At 42.7% G+C, this 15,965-nt stretch overlaps 1 pseudogene; it reads right to left on the bottom strand.

Moving 5' to 3' along the window:
* Positions 1–844: 844 nt before the first annotated feature.
* Positions 845–1,213, bottom strand: LOC116899558 (annotated as a pseudogene).
* Between the last annotated feature and the right edge of the window lie 14,752 nt (positions 1,214–15,965).

Raw genomic sequence — 15,965 nt, 5'->3', positions numbered from 1 at the left:
TTATGAGGCCCCATTTGTCAATTCTTGATTTTAGAGCATAAGCCATTGGTGTTCTGTTCAGGAATTTTTCCCCAGTGCCCACGTGTTCGAGGCTCTTCCCCACTTTTTCTTCTATTAGTTTGAGTGTATCTGGTTTTATGTGGAGGTCCTTAATCCCCTTGGACTTGAGCTTTCTGCAGAGTGATAAGAATGAGTCATTTTGCATTCTTCTACATGCTGACCCCAAGTTGAACCAACACCATTTGTTGAAAATGCTGCCTTTTTTCCACTGGACGGTTTTAACTCCTTTGTCAAAGATCAAGTGAGCATAGGTGTGTGGGTTCATTTCTGCGTCTTCAATTCTATTTCACTGATCTACCTGCCAGTCTCTGTACCAATATCATACAGTTGTTTTTTTTTTTTTTATCACTATTGCTCCATAATATAGCTTAATTTCAGGGATGGTGATTTCCCCAGAAGTTCTTGTATTGTTGACAATAGTTTTTGCTATCCTGGGTTTTTGGTTATTCCAGATGAATTTGCAAATTGCTCTTTCTAAGTCCATGAAGAATTGAGTTGGAATTTTGATGGGGATTGCATTGAATCTGTAGATTGCTTTTGGCAAAATGGCCAGTTTTACTATATTAATCCTGCCAACCCATGACATGGGAGATCTTTCCATCTTCTGAGACCTTCAATTTCTTTCTTCAGAGACTTGAAGTTCTTGTCATACAGATCTTTCAGTTGCTTGTTTAGAGTCACTCCAAGGTATTTTTTATTGTTTGTGACTATTGTGAAGGGTGTTGTTTCCCTAATTTCTTTTTATTTTCTCATCGTCTTACAGTTTATTGTCACTGTCGCTGTCTCAGGCCTTGACTGCGCACTTGCGCAGTGGGTACAGACGGTCCTTCTGCTGCTGCTTCTTGGTCTTCGGCTTCTCTTCGTGATTGGTGAGCCCGCAGCGCATGGCTCTCGTCTTCTCGGGTCGCAGGTGCAGGGGCTTGTACTTCTTTCCCTTGTAGAACTTCCTGAGGTTTTCCTTTTGAGTCTGATTAATGACAGTGAGGACACAAGTGATGGATTTGCATATGACTCATATCTTGGAGGGCTTGGACGCGGCGCCATCTGTCATTTTGGCAACTCGAAGCTGGGACAGTTCCACCTTCAGATCGTCCAGTTGTTTTAACAGCTCTTCCTTCTTGCTGCGCAGGTTCCGAGCCTTAATCTTGGCCATTCTGCGTTGTTCACTTGTTCACGGCTGAGGCCACCTGGTTCGATAGGAAAAAACCTAATTTCTTTCTCAGGTTGTTTATCCTTTGAGTAGAAGAAGGCTACTGATTTGTTTAATTATATATGCAGCCACTTTGCTGAAGTTGTTTATCAGGTTTAGGAGTCACTTAAGTACACTATCATATCATCAGCAAATAGTGATATTTTGACTTCTTCCTTTCCAATTTGTATCCCTTTGACCTCTTTTTGTTGTCTGATTGCTCTGGCTAGGACTTCGAGTACTATATTAAATAGATAGGGAGAGAATAGTCAGCCTTGTCTAGTCCCTGATTTTAGTGGGATTGCTTCAATTAAACTAAATTGCATTCAGTTTGATGTTGGCTTCTGGTTTGCTGTATGTTGCTTTTACTATATTTAGGTATAGGCCTTGAATTCCTGATCTTTCCAAGACTTTTATCATGAAGGGGAGTTGAATTTTGTCAAATGCTTTCTCAGCATCTAATTAGATGATCATTTTTTTTCCTTTGAGTTTGTTTATGTAATGGATTATGTTGATGGATTTCTGTTTATTGAACCATCCCTGCATCTCTGGGATGAAACCTACTTGATCACAATGGATGATTGTTTTAATGTTCTTGGATTTCCAAGAATTTTATTGAGTAATTTTGCATCAATATTCATAAGGGAAATTGGTCTGAAGTTTTCTTTCTTTGTTATGTCTCTGTGTGGTTTACGTATAAACATAATTGTGGCTTCATAGAAGGAATTTGATAGTGCTCCATCTGTTTCTATTTTGTGGAATAGTTTGGACAGTATTGGTATTAGGTCTTCTATGAAGGTCTGATAGAATTCTAAACCCATCTGGTCCAGGACTCTTTTTGGTAGGGAGAATTTTAATAACTGCTCTATTTCTTTAGATGGTTTATCTGATCCTGATTTAACTTTGGTTCCTGGTATCTGTCTAGAAAATTGGACCTTTCGTCCAGATTTTCGAGTTTTATTGAATATAGGCTTTTGTAGTAGGATCTGATGATTTTTTGAATTTCCTCAGATTCTGTTATGTCTCCCTTTCATTTCTGATTTTGTTAATTTGGATACTGTCTCTGTGCCCTCTGGTTAGTCTGGCTAAGGGTTTATCTATCTTGTTGATTTCCTCAAAGAACCGGTTCCTGGTTTTGTTGATTCTTCGTATAGTTCTTTTGGTTTCTACTTGCTTGATTTCAGCCCTGAGTTTGATTATTTCCTGTCATCTACTCCTCTTGGGTGTATTTGTTTCTTTTTGTTCTAGAGCTTTTAGGTGTGCTGTCAAGCTGCTAATGTATGCTCTCTCCAGTTTCTTTTTGGAGGCACCCAGATTTTTTTCTTAGTACTGCTTTAATTATGTCCCAAAAGTTTGTGTATGTTCTGCCTTCATTTTCATTAAATTCTAAGAAGTCTTTAATTTCTTTATTTGTTCCTTGACCAAGTTATCACTGAGTAGAGCGTTGTTCAACTTCCATGTTTATGTGGGCTTTCTGTCTTTTTTGTTGTTATTGAAGACCAGTCTTAGTCCATGGTAATCTCATAGGATGCATGGAATTATTTCAATCTTGTATCTGTTGAGGCCTGTTTTGTGACTGATAATATGGTGAATTTTGGAGAAGGTATCATGAGGTGCTGAGAAGAAGGTATATTCTTTTGTTTTAAGATGAAATGTTCTATAAGTATCTGTTAAGTACATTTGGTTCATAGCTTCTGTTAGTTTCTCTATGTCTCTGTTTAATTTCTGTTTCCATGATCTGTCCATTGATGAGACCGAGGTGTTGAAATCTCCTACCATTATTGTGTGAGGTGCAATGTGTGCTTTGAGCTTTAGTAAGGTTTCTTTTATGAATGTAAGTAAGTGCCCTTGCATTTGGAGCATAGATATTCAGGATTGAGAGTTCGTCTTAGTGGATTTTTCCTTTGATGAGTATGAAGTGTCATTTTTTGATAACTTTTGATTGAAAGTTGATTTTATTCAATATTAGAATGGCTACTCCAGCTTGTTTCTTAGGACCATTTGCTTGGAAAATTGTTTTCCAGCCTTTTACTTAGAGGTAGTATCTGTCTTCGTCACTGAGGTATGTTTCCTGTATGCAGCAAAACGTTGGGTCCTCATTACTTATCCAGTCTGTTAGTCTGTGCTTTTTATTGGGGAACTGAGTCCATTGGTGTTAGGAGATATTAAGGAATAGTGATTGTTGTTTCCTGTTATTTTTGTTGTTAGAGTGAAATTATGTTTGTATGACTCTCTTCTTTCTGTTTTGTTGCAAGGAGAATACTTTCTTGCTTTTTCAAGGGTGTAGTTTCCCTGCCTGTTTTAGAGTTTTCCATCTATTATCCTTTGTAGGGCTGGATTTGTGGGAAGATTGTGTAAATTCAGTTTTGTCATAGAATATCTTGGTTTCTTCATCTATGGTAATGGAGACTTTTTCTGGATATAGTAGCCTGGGCTGGCATGTGTGTTCTCTTAGTGTCTGTATGGCATTTGCCCAGGATCTTCTGCCTTTCAGAGTCACTGGTGAGAAGTCTGGTGTAATTCTGATAGGTCTGCCTTTATATGTTACTTGACCTTTTCCTCTTACTCTTTATAATATTCTTTCTTTGTTTTTTGTGATTGGTGTTTTGACTATTATGTGATGGGAGGAATTTATTTTCTGGACTATTTGGAGTTCTGTAGACTTCTTGTATGTTTATGGGCTTCTCTTTCTGTAGGTTAGGGAAGTTTTCTTCTATAATTTTGTTGAAGATATTTACTGGTTCTTTATGTTGGGAGTCTTCGCTATCTTCTATAACTATTATCTTTAGGTTTGATTTTCTCATTGTGTCCTGGATTTCCTGGATGTTTTGGGTTAGGAGCTTTTTGAGTTTTACAATTTCTTTGACGGTTGTGTCAATGTTTTCTATGGTATCTTCTGCCCCTGAGATTTTCTTTTCTATCTCTTATATTCTGTTGATGATGCTCATGTCTATGACTCCTGATCGCTTTCTTAGGTTTTCTATCTCCAGGGTTGTCTCCTTTTGTGATTTCTTTATTGTTTCTATTTTCATTTTTAAATCCTGGATGGTTTTGTTCAATTCCTTCACCTGTTTGTGTTTTCCTGAAACTCTTTAAGGGATTTTCATGTTTCCTCTTTAAGGGCTTCTACTTGTTTACCTGTGTTGTCCTGTATTTCTTTAAGAGAGTTATTTATGTCCTTCTTAAAGTCCCCTGTCATTACCATAATATGTGATTTTAAATCCAAATCTTGCTTTTCCAGTGTGTTTGGATATCCAGTATTCGCTCTGGTGGGAGGACTGGCCCCTGATGATGCCAAGTAGTCTTGGTTTGTGTTGCTTAGGTTCCTGTGCTTGCCTCTCACCATCAGGTTGTCTCTGGTGTTTGCTTGTCTTGCTGTCATTGACAGTGGCTTGACCCTCTTGTAAGACTGTGTGTCGGCAGTCCTGTAGACCTAACCTCTGGTTTTTTTTTTTCAGCCAGAGAGCTGTTGGACTGGGTCAGCTCCAGGGCAGGTAGAAACTGGAAGGGTCTTGTCACAGACTGCTCCTGGGTTTGTGTGTCCAGAAGCCTCCAGGCAGGTCACTTGGAGCAGAAGTGGTGGTCTTACCTCTGCTCTCAGGTGTGTTAGCACTCCTGGCAACTGGCTTTTAGCTCTGGGCTCAAGCAGAAACTGGAAGGATCCTGCCCCTGACTGCTCCTAGTTTCCTGTATCCAGAGGGTACTAGGCAGGTTCCTCTTTGGCCAGTAATGTAAGCAGAAGTGGCTGTCTCCCCTGAGCTATCCAGGAAGAAAGTTTTAAAAGATGGCTTTAGTTGTTTTTCAAAAAAAAAAAAAGTAACAAAGTCAGAATCAGGAATAGAATGTGCCCATTCCTCATAATATTAAGTAAAGGCTGCATAGTAAGGAATACAGTGAGCTTTTGTACTTACGCTTAAGAGAAATAATAGACGGGTCAATTTGTGATCAAGGAAGACCATTCATTCTAGGGCATATTCAAGGATAAAGCCAGGGTGTGCACTATGATAAGGCAAGGCCATGTGAAAACTGCTGCTTTGAACATAGAAGGAGCTTGTAGAATCAAACAGGCTCTGAAATAATATCAGCATCCTATCGTAACCTCCATTTTGTGTAACATTTTATATGAGGTAATTTCTTAGACATTTTGCCTATGAAAAGAAAGATGGGCTTGGCTAGGGGAGCTTTGCCCAATCCATCCAACCATTCATCAAAATGTATATGTCTGTCTGGTAATATGTACGTGTGTGTATAGAGTTGATTGAGACAGATGGATATACTAGAATGTGTGTGTCTGTGTGTCTGTGCATATTTGCTTGTATACAAAAATTTAGTTATTTTGCTTTCCTTCCATTCTAATTCACAAGTAGTTAACCAGCCTGGCCAGTGAAGGGCTCCAGGCCCTGTCATGAGAAGTGAGAGCTCTAGCAATAAACCCATCACACCACCCCCTGCACCCCCTGTACCCACTCTTAAGGAACAGGTGTTGCTTTGCCTGAAGCCATAGGTTTCCGGCCCCAGAATAACAAAGAATCAGGGGGAGTAAATATTAATACTAAGCAACTTTTACTTTCCCCAAACCTAATTTTCACCCAAGGATGATCTGCTCCCTTGGCTTACTCTGGGAGGATCCGTGCTCTCTGGCAGCTTCCCTGCACTGTAGTGCCATGCATGAAATATGTGGGGTTTTTTAATTATTTGATTTGATCTGTCACCAACAGTAATTCAGAATGAAGATTTTGGACGGTGACGCTACAGATATTAAATAACCGCTGGCCATGCACACAGCTCACTGCTGCTGCCCTTTCATAATGGCAGCCATGAGCTGAATCTCCAACAGAAAGGTATTGGGTCTTAAGGAGTAGCATTAGGGAAAGATGAAAAGTATGCTTTAACACACGCGCGTAGAGCCCTGCTATGGTCAAGCTCACCTGGGTACAACAGAGAAGTAGCAGGACTACAGAGGAGAGTTCCTGGAGTTATGCACATGGAGGTGAAGGATGTCACTGTCTGGAGAAACCAGGAACCCAGGCTGCAGGCACACGGGGAAACCCTGTACATGAGCACTGCAAGCTAGGCTGGATTTCAGGGCAGTACAGGAACCTCACCATGGACAGACCGTGGGCTCTCACCCTACAGGAATGACCATGGAGCCACAATCTTGACAGTGTGTTACATTTTGTTAACCCAAACTTTGAACAGCCCTTTCCCCATCCACATCCTTTTAGTTTCAGCTCCCACTACCAAGGAAAATTCCTCTTCCAGTTCCTTATCCAAGTGAGAGCCTGATTAATATCACCTCCCCTTTAAGACAGATCTCTGGTCACCTACGGCCTGGTGAGATACCAGGCTGCACTTGGCCTGTGAGCTGCTGTTCCCTGTTTGGAAGCTCAAGCTGCTCTTGTCTTCAGTGTCACCATAGTTGTAGCATTCCTGAACCTGTAGTTGTCTACACTGACATAAGAGCAGTCCATGCAAAAGAACTCGCCAATCCGGAGAAGGCAGGATCAGGAGCCATATTGGGTGCAGGTAGAAATTTCAAAGTTTGTGTGAGCCTGGACAAAGAGGCTGCTTTTATAAGAAATGTGGGAAATGGAGTCACTTCTGTAATGCTGTATCACTAGTTTTATACATCACAACCAGTGTTCTTGTTAAAACCCAAAACTCAGCTATAATTTATACACTAAGAGAGAAGTAAATATTTAAAGTGAGTTGAACCTAAGGAACGAATAAAACCCACTCCATCTCTCTAAGTTTGTGTCTACACATTCTCTCTTTCCCTCCCTTTCCTCTTTTTCTTTCTTATCCTTCCTGTCTCTCCCCTCTTTCATTCTCCTAAACCTTTAGCTCCAGGGCTTACTGTGTCAAGCTCATGGGTCTCTCAACAGTTATGAAGAAAGCCTCCATGTTAGTCCACTTCAGAATGTCCCTCTGACAGAAGCGCTCATTCTTTAACACTCCCCGACTCTGACCATGATATTCATGACAACCAAGCCAAACTGCTTATCTGTTCCTTTGTCTACTAAACTGCCTCAGCTTCACACGTGAGGCCAACAGCCCTCTGGAGAAAGCTTGGCTGACCCACTGTTAATACAGAGCCGTCCTTACTGAGCATCCTCACCTTGTCCTCCCCACCTTCGTCCTCCCAGTCCTCACTCAGTGTAATCAGCATCTGAGGCAGCATGGATCTAGAGTATGGTTTTCAGTTGCAGATCAAAGGCTCTTATCAATAAACCTGTGTCTCCCACACAAAAGAGTTGTCTGTGCACTAGGCGGCATCCCTTGAAAACACATGTACAAATATCTGTGTAGTCCAGATGTGGTGCCAACAGCAGACTTCTGGGGATAGCGTACCATGACATGGATGACATGGGACCCTCAGAAGCAGGACACTCATCCCTCCAGGGGGTCGGCCATCAGGAATAAGGAACTGCCCTCAGCAGGCCTGGATGGTGACATCTCAGAAGACTGCTGGCAGCTCCTTTGTAAAAGGTTGTTCCCATTTGTCAAACTTTAGCCTTGGACAATGGGTATATAGATTTCATCTGTTTGTAATTGCTTTTCACTCAGCCATGGTGTGCATAATTAGTCTATTATATCTGATTTTCCTATTTCTCCCTCTGCTCTCCTGAATTCTGTGTAACTAGATGTTCCTTGATATAATGATTCTGAAACAATCAAAAACTGAGGCATGGGGGGACAGCACAGCACATTCTGAATGGCCCAGGATCGTGCTGTGAAAGAGGTTCTGGAAAATTAACCCAACAACCCTGGGTGCACTCTCATTTTTGGAACGACGCAATAACTGCACAACAGTAGTTTCTGGTTAATGTCTGACTTGCAAATAAAGTTTGAAGAAATTATGTCTAGAAATAAAGAAAATGGAACAGAGAATCATACAGGGTCTATTACCAGAAAGAAGAAATTTACTAGAACTAGGAAAATCATTAATATGAGAGAAACAATCATGAGACCAGGGAAAAATGGAAGAAGGGAACACAAACACAGGATACTTTGATTCATGAGGGAAAAAGCTATTGAACTTATTAAATGGTTTTACATAATACTTGAGAGTGGTTCCTGGTCTCCATTGGCTATGAATGATAAGCAAGGAAAAAGGAGACTTCTAAAAGAAGATGTAGAATGCATACATGTATACACTAGTAAAACCAAGTTAATGCACTGGGACTCTTATGAGAATCATTGTTTGCAGCATGCAGAAGCAGAAGCTAGCAGAAGTGCTGAGTTAGGGATTAACCTGTCTCTTTCTAACCACTGCCTGCCACCTTTGCCGTGCCATTTATCATTAGAGCTTCTCAGGAAACCCCTTGTAGCTGGCCTGGAGCTCTGAGCTCTGAAGTACAAATGACAAGTTTGTAATTCTTATTTTGGCCATGGGCTTGGGAAAAGGGGATGCTTGAAACTTTGGGGAACAATCATACTTCTTGGTTCTTAGTTCTTTGTGAGATGTGGTCTTTCTTTTGAGTCTGGCACATCTGGTAATGATTACACAATGTCTACCTCCTTCGTGTAACAATCAAAGACTGGGGCCTGGCAGAGGCAAGAGAGTGTGAGTGTGCAGGAAGGAAAGAGACAGAGCAGCCTCAAGCCTAAAGAGGGAGCTCAACTAAAGCCTGAGAGAGACTGGGAAGCAGAGAGAGGCTAGCATGGGATCTCTGGAGGAGAAAGTGCTAGTGAGTGTGCTCAACCTCAAGCTGCAAGCAAGGTAAGGGGAGGGAGGGAGGGGTGGGACAGAGACAGCAACAGAGACAGAGACAGCGACAGAGACAGAGCAAGCTCATCCTCCAGTTGAGACTGCCTTTCAGTTTGTACCCAAAAACACTGCCTGTTTGTTCCTTAAGGGCCTTCCAGATATCACTGCTTCTAGTTGAGCCCACCAATCCTGTGTGGAGGCTGGACCCCAGCAACAGACCACAGAACTGTTCTAAGTCTGGCTGATTCAATGGGTTCATGGGAGCTCCTTGCTGAAGGATGCATGGCACAGGGGGTATGGGGTTCACCTTGAAAAATCTGCATTTCTGAAGCTACACCTGCCTTGCTTATCTGAAATTTCCTTCACATGTAATGGTGCGTCAGTGTTCCTGATTTCTCATCCCCTCCCACATGTTTGTGCTCATCCTGTCGGTTCCCTTCTGAGCCATAGTGAACAGGGCAACCATGAGCCTGGATGTCTGAGGATCTGTGCCCTACATTGATGGATCAGGCAGGAGTCCCCTTTTCCTTGTTCTGAGGAACTTTCATGCTGGCATCCAGGGTCACTTCCCCGGTCTCACTTCCCACCATCAGTGTGTGAGCATCCATGATTCTCCCCGTCCTGCCTGTCATTTTCCGTGTTACCAGTCAGGTGGAGGGGGGACCTGTCACCTCAAACAACTTTAATTCCCTTCCCGGGATGGTGAGGATGCTGAACACTTGTTGAAGTGTCTACCTTTGTGGGTCTTCTTTTGAGGGCCTTCTGTTTAGTTTTCTCCCCCATGCATGGATTACATGACATGGCTTTTTGTGTAATTTTATGTGGGGCACTGGATCCTGCCACGAGACAAAAGACCCGGCAAAATGGAAGTAGGTTTTAAAGACCCCGGCAATTCTCATAATTGAGAACAGTAGGCATTAGTTCCAAGTCAGGCCAAGGCCTACAGGTTTCAGAACAAGTAAACATGACATTCCAGTAGTTGGATGATGTACCTTAGGGACAACTTAAGCCCATCCCACATGCAAATGAAGCATCCTAACCTCTCTTATTGAGCCAACTAGAAACATCTACCCCTGGATCCTAGACAACCCCATAATGTTCATAAGTTCCTTGTTTACAAGGAAGAAAGTGCAGAGTTATTTCACCAAGAATCATCCGAGCGCATCCGTCGTATTGAGCTGTAATATACTTGGGAATGGTTTTCCCTTAGGAAGCCTTCCTTGCTTCCTTGCCCCGCCCAGCGGTCTGGGTTTGAGGCTTCCCTGCAGCTGCTTGGCTTGACACTGAGGATGCCATTGGCTGTAATTGCACTCCACATCCTGCCACTCCCTTGGTGGCTCTGGCTCTGATCCTTTGGATAAAGTATAGTGTATGAAATACTCACTGGGCAAGCACAGATGAGTCAGTCTCCAAACTCCTGAGGCCATGTCTGCTTTGATTTACTTTTCTTTGTGGTGGAGTCCACGTGTACACACTTGAGTAGTTCTTAGGTGAATCTTAAGTGCCTCTCAGTGTGTGAACACTAGGGTAGAGTTTTAGGGTGACTTTGATGTCCTTTCTCAACCCTCTGCCGCTCTTCAACACCACAGAGGAAATGACTGACCAGGAAATAGCCAGCAAGAAGAGCTGAGGGACAGACCTGGCTTAGATGACCCTAGAGTATTAACCTTGAGAAGAATACTGGTCTGACAGGTTATTTGATTTCTAAGAGCAGGAAATCTGATGTTAAAATATTTCCCTGAGAGAGTATTCAAATCAACAAAATCAGAACTGAAAAGGAGACATAACAACAGAAACAGGAAATTTAAAAACTCATTAGATCCTACTAAAAGGCCTGTACTCAAGAAGACTGGAAAATCTGGATGAAATGGACAATTTTCTAGGCAGATACCAGGTACCAAAGTTAGATCAGGATTGGACAAACCATCTAAACAGTCCCACAACTCCTAAAGAAATAGAAGCACTCATTAGAAGTCTCCCAACCAAAAAAAGCCTAGTGGGGGTTGGGGATTTAGCTCAGTGGTAGAGCGTTAGCCTAGCAAGTGCAAGGCCCTGGGTTCAGTCCCCAGCTCTGAAAAAAAAAAAAAAAGAAAGCCCAGGACTGGATGGGTTTAGTGCAGAATTATGTCAGACCTTTGTGGAATACCTAATACCAGTACTCTCCAAGCTATTCCACAAAATAGAAACTGGAAGAACACTACCCAATTCCTTTTATGACGTCACAGTTCACCTATACCTAAACCACACAGAGACCCAAAAACGAAAGAGAGCTTCAGACCAATTTCCCTTATGAATGTTGATGCAAAATTACTCAATGAAATTCTTGCAACTCCAAGAACATATCAAAGCAGTCATCCATCATGATCAAGTAGGCTTCATCCCAAGGATGCAGAGATATACAATACATGGAAATCTATAAACATAATTTACTATATAAACAAACTCACAGAAAAAACCCATGTGATTATCACATTAGGTGCTGAGAAAGCATTGGACAAAATTCAACACCCTTTCATGTTAAAAGTCTTGAAAACACCAGGAATTCGAGGTCCCTACCTAAACATAGTAAAAACAATATACAGCAAACCAGTTGCCAACATGGAACTAAATGGAAAGATACTTGAAGCAATGCCACTAAAATCAGGGACTAGACAAGGCTGCCCACTCTCTCCACACCTATTCAATGTAGAACTTGAAGTCCTCGCCAGAGCAATCAGAAAACAAAGAGGTCAGAGGGATACAAATTGGAAAGGACGAAGTTAAAATATCACTATTTGCAGATGATATGATAATATACCAATGACCCCAAAAATTCCAATGGAGAACTCCTAAACCTGATAAACAACTTCAGCAAAGTGGCTGGATATAAAGTTAACTCAAACAAATCAGTAGCCTTCCTCTACTCAAGGGATAAACAGGCTGAGAATGAAATTAGGGAAATAACACCATTCACAATACTCACAAATAACGTAAAATGCCTCAGTGTGACTCTAACCAAGCAAGTGAAAGATCTGTATGACAAGAACTTCAAGTCTCTGAAGAAAGAAATCAAGGAATATCTCACAAGATGGAAAGATCTCCCATGAAAATCGACTGGCAGGATTAATAGAGGAAAAATAGCCATCTTGCCAAAAGCAATCTACAGATTCAATGCAATTCCCATCAAAATTCCCATTCAATTCCTGATAGAGTTAGAAAGAGCCATTTGCAAATTCATTTGGAATAATAAAAAACCAAAAATAGCAAGAGCTTCTGGGGAAATCACCATCTCTGACCTCCAGCTGTATAGTGATAAAACTGTATGGTATTGGTACAGAGACAGGCAGGTAGATCAATAGAATAGAATTCAAGACCCAGAAATGAACCCACACACCTATGGTCACTTTATCTTTGCCAAAGGAGCTAATACCATCCAGTGGAAAAAACATAGCATTTTCAACAAACGGTGCTGGTTCAACTGCAGGTCAGCATGTAGAGGAATGCAAATTGATCCATTCTTTTCGACCTTTTGGACCTCAAGTCCAAGTGGATCAAGGACCCCACACATAAAACCAGATGCACTGAAAGTAATGGAAGAAAAAGTCAGGAAGAGCCTCGAAACATGGACACTGGGGGAAATTTCCTGAACAGAACACCAATGGCTTATGCTCGAAGATCAAGAATAGACAAATGGGACTTCATAAAATTGCAAAGGTCCTGTAAGGCAAAAGACACTGTCATTAGGACAAAACAGAAACCAAGAGATTGGGAAAAGATCTTTACCAATCCTACATCTGATAGAGGGCTAATATCCAACATATACAAAGAACTCAAGAAGTTAGACTCCAGAGAAACAAATAACCCTATTAAAAATGGGGTAGAGATCTAAACAAAGAATTCACAACTGAGAAATATTGAATGGCTGAGAAGCATATAAAGAAATGTTCAACATCCTTAGTCATCAGGGAAATGCAAATCAAAACAACCCTGACATTCCAATTCACACTATAGCTAAGAGAAAAAACTGAGGTGACAACAGATGCTGGCCAGGATATAGAGAAATAGGAACACTCCTCCATTGTTGGTGGGATTGCAAGCTGATACAACTACTCTGGAAATCAGTCTGGAGGTTCCTCAGAAAATTGGACCTATTACAACCTGAGAACCCGACTATACCACTTTTGGGCATATACCCAAAAGATGCTCCAATATATAACAAGGATACATGCTCCACTATGTTCATAGCACCCTTATTTATAATAGCCAGAAGCTGGAAAAAAACAAAATGCCCTTCAGCACAGGAATGGATACAGAAAATTCGGTACATCTACACAATGGAGTGCTACTCAGTTATCAAAACAATGACTTCATGAAATTCATAGGCAAGTGGATGGAACTAGAAAATACCATCCTGAGTGAGGTAACCCAAACACAGAGAAACACACATGATATGCACTCACTGATAAGTGGATATTAGCCACAAAGCTTGGATTACCCAAGATACAATCCACAGACCACATGAAGCTCAAGAAGAATGATGACCAAAGTGCAGAGGCTTGAGACCTTCTTAGAAGGGTGAACAAAAAATATTCCCAGGAGGAATATGAAGACAAAGTTTGGAGCAGAGACTGTAAAATCCCCGAGACTGCCTCACCTGGGATCCACCCATATACATAGTCACCAAACCCAGACACTGTTGCAGATGCCAAGAAGTGCATGCTGACAGGAGCCTGATATAGCTGTCTCCTGAGAGGCTCTGAGAGCCTGACAAATACAGAGGTGAGGATGATTACAGCCAACCATTGAACTGAGAACGGGGTCCCCAATGGAAGAGTTAGGGAAGGATTGAAGGAGCTGAAGTGGTTTGCAACCCCATAAGGACAACAGTACCAACCAACCAGAGTTCCCAGGGACTAAACCACCATCCAAAGAGTATGGGGTTACCCATGGCTCCAGCTGTATATGTAGCAGAGGATAAGCTTGTCGGGCATCAATGGTAGGAGAAGCCCTTAGTCCTGGGGAGGCTGGACTCCCAGTGTAGGGGTATGTCAGGCCGGGGAAGCAGGAAGGGGTGGGTGGTGGGGGAACACCCTCATAGATGCAGGGGGAAGGGGTAGGATAGGGGGTTTATGGATGGGAAACCGGGCAAGGGGATAACATTCAAAATGTAAATAAAAATATTCAATAAAGAAATATTTCTCTGATTCACTCTGGGGATAGCCAGAAGACTGGCCCTAGGGACCTGATGATCTCTATTCCAGCTCATAGGTAGGAGGAGAATAGATTCCTGTAAGCCCTGTCTCCAATGTGAACAAGGACATGTGATGCTGGCAGCCAAGAGCAGAGCTTCATACTGCTTGTGACTTGCAAGAGAAGCAGCTGGACCTAAAGGTACTGATGGAGGGCTCAGGCAGGCCCTTCCACGGCTCTGCTTCTGTCAGAGCAAGGGAGCCCATCTATCCAGCTGCATGTGGCCTCCGTGCCATCTGCCACATGACTTCAGCATCTGCCTTACACTTCTATTGGCTTCTCAGCCCTCCTGTACTCTCCACCAACCTGTACCTTCCAAAGAATCCCCTATGCCAGTCATGTGCTGGTTTCTGTATTGGCGAGCCCTTGGTCCTGGCAAGGCTGGACCCCAGCCTAGGGGCATGTCAAACTGGGGAAGGAGGAAGGGGTGGGTGGGTGGGGGAACACCCTCAAAGACACAGGGGAAGGGGGTGGGATGGGGGTTTATGGACGGGAACCTGGGTGATGGGATATAACTATTCTGTTTTTGTTCTATCCTAGAGCAAGATTCAGGTACAGTGACTTCATAGGGTGATCATGAATTCCTGTGTCCCAGGTGGCATTGCTGACCTGAAGCCTCCATACAGAGGCAGATGTGCTCTTCCAGATGGGGGAGCTGATACCTGGGCTACATTTAGTCATGAATCTCACCCTCACACAATCCCTCCCACTTTCCTTTTGCTTTCCTCCTAAAAGCAGAGGATGTAGTGATTTCAGTATCCACTGGAACCACTCACTACACCACCTTAGGGCCACTGCATTGCTCTGCTGCCCTGCACTGCTATTCTGTAAATGGTGGCTCACGTTGAGATTGCCAGAGAGCATGGCAATCACAACACTGAGGGTCACAGATGCATGACATGGCTCTGTGAGCCTTGCACAGGTCATTTTCTTTAACGTCCCCTCCCAATGTCTAAAGTTGGAATCTCTGAATGATTCTCTGTAGGTTTAGTGTTGCTGAGGCATGGGCCTGTAAACAAATCATGGATAAAACCCATGTCAGGCACCTTGTCCCGGGACTCATTCCAGAGTGGTATCTGTACAGATTTGAGCTGTGGGATTCTGAAGTGCATAGAGGTGAATCTTGGAAATATCAGGCTCAGAGCCTTGTTCTCACTCAAACAAGGGTGAAAAGGGTCAAAAACCACAAAGTACAGAACTGGAGTTTTAATGTCGCCTGTGGGTCCACCTATTTCCAGCCCCTTGAAATCTTTCTTTAAAAAAAATCTTTCTTAGCCCATGTGTCAAGTGGGATAAGATCAGGACATGACACTCCCAATCAGGACTCTCTCATAGATGAGGTACCTGAGGAGGACTGTGGATACCTGGGCACAAGACTCCTAAACCTGGTATCACAGAAACACAAGTGTCACATTCCTAGTCCTGGTTGCAACAGCATCGTCACCAAGCTGCTTCTCTGGAGTGGGGCCTTCTTCCTCTTCTAGGATTCAAGGTAACCTCTGACCTGAGGCTGTCAGGCTCTCTGTATCTTGCAATGTCTGATGAAACTTTGGTCCTTGAACTTTTCTCCTGTGCATGGATGCTTTCCGTGTACTTCCTAAGGATGTGGTCCATCCTTATAGAGCCCAAGCTATTGGCTGCAATCCATTGCTAAGCTGGGGACATCAGCAAGGCCACAATGTTTGTGACAAGAGGCTGAATATGGAGAACAAAATGAAGGAACTTGTGTAAGTTGAGAGAAGAATGGTTTCTTGCAGTAGATATGGTCCCAGCTGT

The sequence above is a fragment of the Rattus rattus genome, chromosome 4 (assembly GCF_011064425.1).
Source record: "Rattus rattus isolate New Zealand chromosome 4, Rrattus_CSIRO_v1, whole genome shotgun sequence".
NCBI lineage: Eukaryota > Metazoa > Chordata > Mammalia > Rodentia > Muridae > Rattus > Rattus rattus.
Note: the sequence above shows the minus strand (reverse complement) of the source record. Positions and strands in the feature narration are given on the sequence as shown.